Source organism: Acinonyx jubatus, chromosome D1 (genome assembly GCF_027475565.1).
Source record: "Acinonyx jubatus isolate Ajub_Pintada_27869175 chromosome D1, VMU_Ajub_asm_v1.0, whole genome shotgun sequence".
NCBI lineage: Eukaryota > Metazoa > Chordata > Mammalia > Carnivora > Felidae > Acinonyx > Acinonyx jubatus.
This window is the reverse complement of record NC_069390.1, coordinates 7120266-7131327: the sequence shown is the minus strand read 5'-3', so window position 1 is coordinate 7131327 and position 11062 is coordinate 7120266.

Sequence of the window (11062 nt, the reverse complement as noted above, 5' to 3'; positions counted from 1 at the left end):
CCCATGGTCATTATAAACCGGATAATTCCCAGAGTCTGGAGCACACTTCAGAGCCACGGTCCCTAGTACCTACTCCAGTCAAAATCAAATGAGTCAAAGACCCTTTGGAAGGAGTCACCTTTTTAAGCTTAGCAGCTTGCTCAGTGTAATTATGTAATTGTACATAATGGGGTATAGCTGAGTTTATGTAATTGAGTTTCAACTACACCCCTGCAGGTGCAGCAGGTTAGCCACAGCACAGACACCTTGCTCAGCGAAAAGATCATAAAGGGTTATCCTATCATCAAGAACAAACTTTGGCCAGAGAGTCTAAGGATTTTTGTTGGGCAGCTATTTATTTATTTATTTAAAAAAAAATTTTTTTTTTTAACGTTTATTTATTTTTGAGACAGAGAGAGACAAAGCATGAATGGGGGAGGGTCAGAGAGAGAGGGAGACACAGAATCTGAAACAGGCTCCAGGCTCTGAGCTGGCAGCACAGAGCCCGACGCGGGGCTCAAACTCACGGACCGCAAGATCGTGACCTGAGCCCAAGTCGGCCGCTTAACCGACTGAGCCACCCAGGCGCCCCGAGCAGCTATTTTTTTAATGTTTATTTTTGAGAGAGAGCAAGACAGAGAGAGCACGAGCCCAGGATGGCAGAGACCAGGCGCCCCTATATAAGCTCTTTTCAAGACTGTTTTGCTGGAAATTTTTATAAGAAATCTCAGATTAAACTCTTAAAAGCCTGAGGCCAGGAAGCAAAGCCAAGGTTAAAGCAGTTCCTTAAAGCTGTCTCGTCATGTCTGAGTTTTACCTATCTCTCTCAAATATGATATTCCAAAGTTTTGGTAATATAGCCAGTGTCTTTAAATGTGTCCTGTTACAAGGAGAGAACCGAGTCTTATCGAACTTACGCACATAACTATATGGCCATGACAAGAATACCCAAGAGTTTCTGGAGGGATCGGGTAGGGAGAGAAAATTAACGTTTCCTCTTTGTTTACAAAGGTATACCTTACCAAACTGCTATAAGCCATAGTAAGAGAAAAGAGAAAAAAGTTTTCTTAAATCTGGAAAGGCAAAAAGTTAAGGAGCCAGCAACGTTTCAAACAAAAAGTCCTAAAAACTATAATCATCCCTGATGAGTTCATTCTTTCCCATGTTATGAATTCTTGTTCTGCTGGAATCCAATGTTTCCATTAGTTCTGGAAGTTCTTACCCAGTTCAGTTTTATGACCTTAAAGATTAAAAGAAGACAACAACCAAAAACCCTGTATTCTGGAGCACTTTCCGTGAATTTCCTTGAAATGGAAGCAGTTTGCGGGAAGACTTTCTTAAAAGCATCAGAGTGATATAATAATTCTGTAAGTGACAAAGACGTTTAAATATCCATTCTTAAAGATATGATGAGAGTTCATTAAAATGGAATTGGCAAGAAAGTTTGGTTATTTCTGTGACACTCAATATTTTATTTTATTTTATTTTATTTTATTTTATTTTATTTTATTTTATTTAACGTTTATTTATTTTTGAGACAGAGAGAGACAGAGCATGAACGGGGGGAGGGTCAGAGAGAGGGAGGGAGACACAGAATCCAAAACAGGCTCCAGGCTCTGAGCTGTCAGCACAGAGCCCGATGTGGGGCTCGAACTCACGGACCGTGAGATCATGACCTGAGCCGAAGTCAGACGCTTAACCGACTGAGCCACCCAGGCACCCCTCAATATTTTAAATAATAACTGGAGTTATGATGTTAACATTATACCAGGACATACCACTTTAAGAGTTTCACACAATTTCTGGGACACTTACCACATGGACCTGTAAAATACAACTTGGAGAATTAGTATTACATCTTATTTGACAGTGTTTCCCATGTAATTTAACATACCCAATTAGCCTAATTAGTTTCACATCTCCCTTCTTATGAAGAAGGAACAAACCTTTTGAGACGTTCCAAGGACCTCTGAAAAATCCCAAAGTGAGTTCAAGGTCAGACTTCATTTAAGAATTTGGTTTTTGGGGCGCCCGGGTGGCTCAGTCAGTTAAGCATCCGACTTCAGCTCAGGTCATGATCCCGCAGTTCTTGAGTTCGAGTCCTGCGTCGGGCTTTGTGCCGACAGCTCAGAGCCTGGAGCCTGCTTCCGATTCTGTGTCTCCCCCTCTCACTTCCCCTCCCCTGCCGGAGCTCTGTCTCTCTCTGTCTCTCAAAAATGAAAAAAAACATTAGGGGCACCTGGGTGGGTCAGTCCATTGGCGGCCGACTTCCGCTCAAGTCATGGTCTCCCGGTTCTTGAGTTCGAGCCCCGCATCGGGCTCGCTGATGTCAGAGCAGAGCCTGCTTTGGATCCTCTGTCTCCCTCTCTCTCTCTCTGCCCCTGCCCCGGTTGTGCTCTCTCTCTCTTGAAAATAAATAAACAGTTTTTAACAAGTTAACTGTTTAACAGTCCCTCCATAGTGGAAAAGGCAGTTCAGGCAGGATTGGTACAGTCTCTTGTCTTAGGTACCTTTTATATCTTTGATCTTTGATTAGCTTTTTGCCATGAATCTTCCAATGAAGCTATTTTGTAGTTTTGAAAACTTTTGGAGGCCCCTGCATGCCACCTAAAATAGGTACGCCTGTTCTTTTTGTTTAATTTGAAAACCTCTACTTTCAAATGCACTTTTTATTTATTTTATTTATTATTTATTTATTTATATATATATTTTTTTGGAGAGAGAGAGAGAGAGAGCGAAGGAGGGACAGAGGGGGAGGCAGACTCTGAAGCAGGCACCACACCCACACATCCAGCTCGGAGCCCAACACAGGATGCGATCTCACCCCCCGTGAGGCAGTGACCTGAACGGAACTCAAGAGTCGGATGCTTAACCAACTGAGCCACCCAGGCGTCCCTCGGTTGTGTTCTTTAAATGAATAGTCTAACCACACGTTGCTTTTATTTATTTATTTTTGTTTTATTTTTCAGTACTTATTTTGAGAGCGAGCACGCGCGTGAGCGCGCAAGTGGGGGAGGGGCAGAGAGTGAGGGAGAAAGAGAATCCCGAGCAGCCTCTCCACTGTCAGCGCAGAGCCCGACGTGGGGCTTGAACCCACCAACCGTGAGACCGTGACCTGAGTCGAAATCAAGAGTCAGGTGCTTAACCACCTGAGCCACCTCGGGTTGTTTTTAGTAAGGTTTTGTAATGTTGTGTAGCTGTCTGAAGTTTCAGGGACCACAGTTCTTAGATATTAAAATGCCAGAAAAGGGTATGCTCAACTCTATGGAATTCAAAGATCCAATTTTATTATTATTACTTTTTTTTTTTTTTTAACTAAGGCTTAGGGTATCTTGGAGCCAAACTAACACCCAAAAAGGATGCGCCACTGGGTTGGGAATTGTGTGATGTTTTACAGCGTACCTTGTTGCACAGTTTTCTTGACGTTGGTAGGTGATCTAATATCAATCTGACCTGTTCCATGACCAATGTGCCCTAATACAGACTCTTTGGGTTAGGTGGCTGGTGTTCTAACAGCTTTTAAATGCTTTACTTAAAAAAAAAAAATTTTTTTTTAATGTTTATTATTTTTGAGAGAGCGAGAGAGACACAGTGTAGGCAAGGGAGGGGCAGAGAGAGAGGGAGACACAGAATCTGAAACAGGCTCCGGCCTCTGAGCTGTTGGTACAGAGCACAACATGGGGCTGGAACTCCTGAGCCATGAGGTCACGATCTGAGCTGAAGTCACTTGCTTAAAGCACTGAGCCACCCAGGTGCCCCAGCTCTTAATTGCTTTAAATGCCCACCAATTTTTGTGGACTTTTTTGATTTCTGGAGTTCTCATTAGCAACTAGCCGTTATCTCTATGGGACAAGACAAACCAACAGTAACCGAGAGATGTCAAGCGAATGACCCTGGCCAAGCGAATGGCCTGTGGGCACCACCACCAATGCCCTTGAACTTTGGACTGGGGAAAGAATTGAACCAGCAGATCTCAACAGGTAGGGACTGGGGACTGCCACTAAAGGTTCCCACGTGGATCCTCAGAAAGAATTAAGGGCTGGATGTTGTCCGCTCAAAAATCGGGGAAGTGCAGTGGAAGAGGCCAGACGCTTGGCTTGGGCAGAACCACCTGCCAGCTCAGATGGGCTCTGGGCAGAGTTGTCCGCCGGTTCAAGCTGACCTGCCATGTAGCAGAGGCCAGTGAGGCCAGGAGCTGGACGCAAAGGAAGCAGAGCTCAGAACTGAGAGGCACTTGCCCGTGGCTTCAGAAACAGCAAGAAAGACAGAGAACTCAAAAGCTTCAGGGTGCCACAACCTATGTTTCTCATGGTCCCCAAATGCCCTCGAAAATTGGGCTTTGGATCCTATCCCTGCTGCCAAATTTGTTAAAAAACAAAAAACAAAACAAAACAAAAAAAATAAACAAAGTTGAAAGAGTAAATTTGAAGAGCTAAGTGGCTGTATTCCATGATTCATGAAGCGGGCAGCATCCCGCCTAGCGAACAGAAAGGAGCTCTGAGGAGCTGTACCGACTAAAAAGCTTTGTTATAGGCAAAAGGGGGCAGCAGCATGGAATTCACAGACCAAAGAAATGATTATTTCAGTCACTTTCCTTTTGGCGGGGAAGGGCAGAGGTCTATCGAGCGGGTAGTGTTACCAGGAAATCACTAGTGTTATCAGGAGGTACTCCATTGATTGGTTTAAAATTCCACTCGTATGAGAGGCTAAACCTGCAATTAGGTTGGCTCTTAAGTCTTGGTTTCCTGGTTTTCTTTAGCTTTTATTTTTGAAGAAAATTTAAAATAGTGACTCCCAATCCTGGAATCACTTGCAAACTTTTGAAAAATACCAGTGCTAGGAAGGGCCCACTCCCAGGGGTCCTCGTGTCATTATTTGGGGTTGAGAAACATTGATCTGGACATAGTTTTCCTAACCAGCAAGAAAACGCACACAGCTTAACCTAGTTGATAGGGTTATTATGGCAATACTCTCCGAATACCTGGTTAGTGGAGTCGTTGCCATGAGGTTATGTGATTTGTCAGGACAAAGGGTATACGTCTCTCTAAGTGAACAAACCTGATTGTCTCCAACAGACATCCTGACAAGGAAGTTTCCGATGAAAAACGAGGATAATCTTGAGGTTATAGGTCACAGTCTACGGGATAAAACCACGCACCAAAAATACTGGCCGGAAACTAAGGGAAGACAAGTTCTTGATCACGATACGAGCGCAAACTGTTTCAACAGAACTCCCCCTGCCTGCTGTCCCCTAGAATCATTTTCATGGTGACTGGCAAACGGCCTCCAGACTTTTTTTTATCTTTTACTCCCCCAGGCACTAACCAGCCAGGGCACTCGTTTCTAGGAGCCCTTGACAACAATGTTCTGGACATCTCCCGCTGTGGCTCCGGAGAGATGGCTCTCCGAGGTGCCCAGGGTCCGAAGATCAAGGAATGCCTGCACCAGGCAAGACCGGGAAAGGTCAGCTGAGATAAGGGCTGGTGGTATCCCGGCTGCTGAGAACTGTATGTGGAAGAGGAAACTCAGCTCACTGGGCAGATTTGGGGGCTGTGGTGCTCACCCCGGAAAGCAGCCCCCACAGTGCAGCTGCTTACATCTTCGCTGACTCACAGGCAGTGTGGCCTGGTGCCTGGCAGTGGGAGGACAGGAAGATGTCACCAGGCCCACGACCCCCTCTCCGTGACCCAGACGCAACATGAATGGGATCTACATGCTGATCCAGCCTGTGCTGCTGGATGGCAGGAGACACCAAAGGGTAGACTTTTATCTATTTATTTATTTAAGTTTTTTAGTGTTTATTTATTTTTGAGAGGAAGAGACAGACAGAGACAGAGAGACAGAGCATGAGCTGGGGAGGGCAGAGAGAGAGGGAGACCCAGAATCCGAAGCAGGCTCCAGGCTCCGAGCTGTCAGCACAGAGCCGGATGTGGGGCTCGAACCCACAAGCCGTGAGACCGTGACCTGAGCTGAAGTCGGATGCTCAACCGATTGAGCCACCCTTATATTTTTTAATTTTTAAAAAATGTGTATTTATCTTGAGAGAGAGAGAGAGAGAGAGAGAACACACGTGCACACAAGAAGGGGAGGGGCAGAGATACAGGGAGAGAGGGAATCCCAAGCAGGCTCCTTGCTATCATATCAGCACAGAGCCCGATGTGGGGCTCGAACTCACGAACCGTGGGATCACGACTTGGGTCGAAATCAAGAGCCGGGCGCCTAACCGAGCCGCCCAGGAGCCCCTAAAAGGCGAAACTGAAAAAGTCAACTGGACGTCCAGGGCTCAGCACACACGCTGGCAATCCAAGCCCTAAATTCCATAAAGAATTTTACGGAAAGAATTCCGTAAAATTCCAAGCCCTAAAGGGTTCCGTAGCTTTAATAGAGTGCTTGATTATGAAGCTAGGGAGGGGTGAGGAGGTCCAGACTGGCTCTAAGAGGCCCAACCACATAACTAACCTGTCACCCTCTCTTTTTCCCTTCCCATGCCTACCCCTGGACAACCAGGTCACTAGAATTTGCAAGTAGCAAAAAAGAGGGTGGGGGTGGGGGACGCGAACCTGGTGCTTCTTTTGCAGCCACTATGGGCGCTGGTTTGGGCGATCAGTAGTGTTGATATTGATGCTAATGATCAAGAACAAAAGGTGATGACTCCCGAGGTGTCCTGGCGTGGCCCCCAAGGCAGGCGGTGGGAGATGACTTAGGGTGCTACAAGGGACATACAGAAGAAACTGCTGAGCCCCCAGGGGACCAGCCTGGGCAAATGGTGTGGGTAAAGACTGGAAGAGGATGCGATCATCGCAGGCACCAGGCATGGGGGTCGTAGGGCTGTGGAAGGAAGGGACCAGCTTCGAGTCAGGAGGTCAAGGCACGGACGGGGACACCAATCTCTTTCTCCAGCTCTTGTGCACAGGACATCTGGCCCGTTCCACCCAGGCGTCCACGGCCACCCTCAACTTGACCACTAACAAATAAAGAGTCTTAATCCCACGCCTGCCAGCAGCTACCGAATCCAGGAGGAAGCAGCCTCCAGTCGGTTGCGAAAGTCATAAATGCTGTCGTTTCGAGAAGAAGGGAAGCCACAAAGCGACAACCGCGAACGAGAAGTGCAGTTACATGGTGCAAAGTTTGCAAACCATACCAAGCCATGTAGTATTTAAAGTGACAGGAGGCATTCAATATGGGGGTCGCCGAACAATCGTCAATGTCTTTACGTTTGTTAAGGGGGAAATACAATTTGAAAGATTACAGCGGGTACAGGATACGTGATATTTGTTAGCATACCTAGAGGTATTTGAGGAATTATAATCTCTTGAGGTTAAACATGCACATGGAGGTTGCAAGCAAGCTCGTACCTGATATTTGCCCTGATTTTCTGGCCTGGGCAGCGTTACCGGTTTTCGACAGCAATTGCACACCATATTTCAGATTGAAAATACCCTGCCTTTTTTGTAGAGATAGCCAAGATGCTTGGCACCCATGCATTAATATGCCATCTATTAACTGGCATGGGGTGGGGATATATTCATTTTTCCAAGAGTATCTAACATGAGCTGATCCTAAGACAAGTCTATAATCTACAGAAGGATCTGCACACCTTTTATCAGTTAAGGTCAAATTTGTTCCAGGAATAGCAGTACGAATCTCATTTTTATAAGCACAGTGCCTCCACTTTGGGAAGCCTAGCTTGGGGCTCACAAAGACCCATTCCTCAGTAGCATCATCCCTCTCTGGAGGAGACGTGGCACAAACAGGAAAGGCTTTAGAGTGATCTTCAGGAGTAGACATTCTAGGAGAAGAGTCTCCAGGTAGAAGCAAGATTAGAGACCATAGGAGTCTTTTGTTTACCTCTGCATCATTAGGAGAACCTGTCAACAACCCTTTATCAGAAGTTGGAGCACAACCATCAATGGAGGGAGCCTCATCCTCCGTAGAATTGGGGATAAGAAAGCAGACAGCAACAGAACTTGAGACTCCATAAAAGGAGAAGTTCTTTGTATTAACAGCCTGTCCCAATTGAACAGGAGACTGACTTCCTCCCATCCAAAGAGGAATGTTCGTGTAAACTGGGATAACCTCATTTTCCCAAGTTACCGGTTGAAAAGAAGGAGGGTTAGGTAAATAAGCCCAATGCGAAGCAACCTGTTCAACACCATTTACCTGACACGCCAAGATAGCAAGCATAGCAACAAAGAGAGTAGAAGGAGAAACTGAACTCCTTGGTTGAGAACCACACCTTCGGCTTCTTTGGGCAGCTTCTTCAGTTGGCCCCAAGTTGGTGGACTGCTTTCTCGAGTCGTCTGGGTCGGTCCCCGCCGCGGCGCCGGTGTCGTCTCAGCGGCTGCCAGTTGTCCTGAAGGCGAAGCTTTCTCATGTGATGTGTCGGGGGTTCTCTTAGGTGCTCCTCCGGAAGGTGTCTCTTGTTTGAGTCAGCAAGTGGTAAGGCGGAGGAGGCGGTGGGTTGGACAAGTCCGATGAATCTGTCTGGAATCCACAAAGGTAGATCTGAATCCTGTGGAAGAACACAAGCGTATCCTCTCCCACAGGTCAATAAGACATCAGGCCCTTCCCACGTTCCTGTAGGAAGATCCTTCCATTGTACCAATGGTTTAGGAGCCTCAAGATCAGGGTTCCGGTGACGCTGCATGGCAGGCATGCCCGCAGTATCCATATTGAGATTATTATTTTTTTTTTAATTTTTTTCAACTTTTTTTTATTTATTTATTTTTGGGACAGAGAGAGACAGAGCATGAACGGGGGAGGGGCAGAGAGAGAGGGAGACACAGAATCGGAAACAGGCTCCAGGCTCCGAGCCATCAGCCCAGAGCCTGACGCGGGGCTCGAACTTCCGGACCGCGAGATCGTGACCTGGCTGAAGTTGGATGCTTAACCGACTGCGCCACCCAGGCGCCCCCATATTGAGATTATTAATAACAAACATGGCATGGCTTAAAATATGATGAGGGGAACTATATTTGAGCTCTCTTTCTTGCAGGTTGGTAATTTGATGTTTTAAAGTCTGATGTGCTCTCTCTACAATAGCTTGTCCCTGAGGATTATAAGGAATTCCTGTCGTATGTTTAATGTTGAAGGTGTTACACAATTGCTTTTTAAAAGCTTTTGAAGGGTAGGCAGGTATTGGCTGGGTCCTCACCTGTTATGACTCTTCACTGCCACCATGCGGCGAGAGACAAAATCCTCAAAAGGTTCGTCTGCCTTTTGTCTCACACTTCCTAGTGCTGTTGCTTTTCCAGTGGTGACCGGCAAGGACTTCCAAACATTGCACAGGAATTTACTTCTGCAAGGACATCCTTGTCTAAATTGTATCTGACTCCGGGCAGTATCATATTCTCCTTTCCCTAACAACATTTCTATAGTCATAGGAGCATCGTTAGGCTTTCTTTTTATGGAAGCCTGCTTTTTTAGCCAATTCTTCATATTCCGCCTTCCACGGTAGATGATCGCCACCAGACAAGCAGACCTTGGCCACTTGCACCCCAATCATAAGGTGTCATCCATCGGTTAAGCAGTGTGTCCAAAAGAGTCTATGTATAGGGAGCAACAGGACCATAGTCCTGACGTGCAGCCTTTTGTTCCTTGAGTATTTTATATGGCGGAGGTTCCCAAGTGACCTCCTCATCAAATTCTCCTCCATACATGACAGGAAAACAGTGAGCAAAGTCAACATCCCTGCAAGTTCTGCCTGTCTTAACGCAGCTGAAAAAACTGAGGATCCATGGACCTTTTGTGGTGCCAAGGTCATTGGAGGAGGGGGACGAGCTGGCAGACGTCTAAACAATTTATCAGGGTGTAAAGGACCAGGGGGAGCCCGAAAAGGCTTTGCAGGCTCTTTACTGTTTAGCTGAGCTGCACAAACCCCTATAGGGCTTCCCTCATCATGATACTTGGCTGCAGCATCCTCCAAATTCTGTTCCTCCTCGGGTGTAAGCTTATCGTCATCAGGCGGGGCCGAAGCCAGCATCGCCTGAGACTTAGCAGGAGAAAGCCAAGGAGTGCCTTCTCCTAAAGAAAAATTCTCCCGCTGGGGAAGTTTCTCCACCTCTTGTTGGGGTTCTAAAGCTAATATTCTCTAAGCTGATCTCCCGCTCTATTCCATGTCTGCAAATTTACCGTACCTTCCTCAGGAAACCACGGACAACATTCCTGAACAAAATGCAGGAATCTAGCCAACCGGCTGTTGGTGACTTTAATCCCTCTTTTTCCTAGCATGCGCAATGGCACTTCAATAAAGAGTCTTCTCTCTTTAGACTCAATAGGGCCCGTGACTTCTCAACTTCTGTTCTGAACTGTCCACCCTTCGCTTACCTGCTTATCCTCTGCAGGGGGGTCTGCAGCACCCCAGGGGGAGTCCTAGCCTTCCCGAATACTCTCAATTGCTTACTTTCTTAGTTGCTTACCTTTGGGTCCCTTTGGGCGCCACTTGCCGAGGTCCAGCCCCAGCAGGTCCAGGGGTTCCCGAAGGATGAACGGCGTCGGCGAAGATGACAGACGGACACAGACAACAGCAGAGTGTTAGACTGGCCGTTTTACCGTGGCGAGCGTGGCGTTATATTTGTTAGCAAATTCCTTGTAGCGGGCGTTCTCTATGTTTCTCGGCATTACCTGTTTCTAAAAAAGTTCCTTTGTGTCATCACCCCTAAAGGAACAACAGAGTTATTTTCTTAGAACATTCCCTCCTGCCCTTTCAAGGTCATCAAGCTCTCAACACCTCAAGTGGAATGTTTACAAGGACATGACTCCTTAATTGTTCCTTTGTGCCATTGGCGGTACCAGGAACAAAAGTATTCGCTTTGGTCTGGGGTGCTGGGAGGGAGCCAAGAGGGCCCTGGGGACCCACGCCTTATGTGCTCCCAGAGAGACAATGTATACTTAGGAACTAATGAACCATTCTGTACCTTAACCCCCAGGTCCGGTTATCATCTGGAATGCCTCCTGGGGGCCAAGGGGGCCTAGGGGTTGGAGTAACTTGTATCCATAGATACATTCCTTTGTTGCCGGAGTGGGGATTTCGAACCCGTTTGTCCCCCTCCTTGGCTGGGAAATATATGGGGCTGTCCTTCCT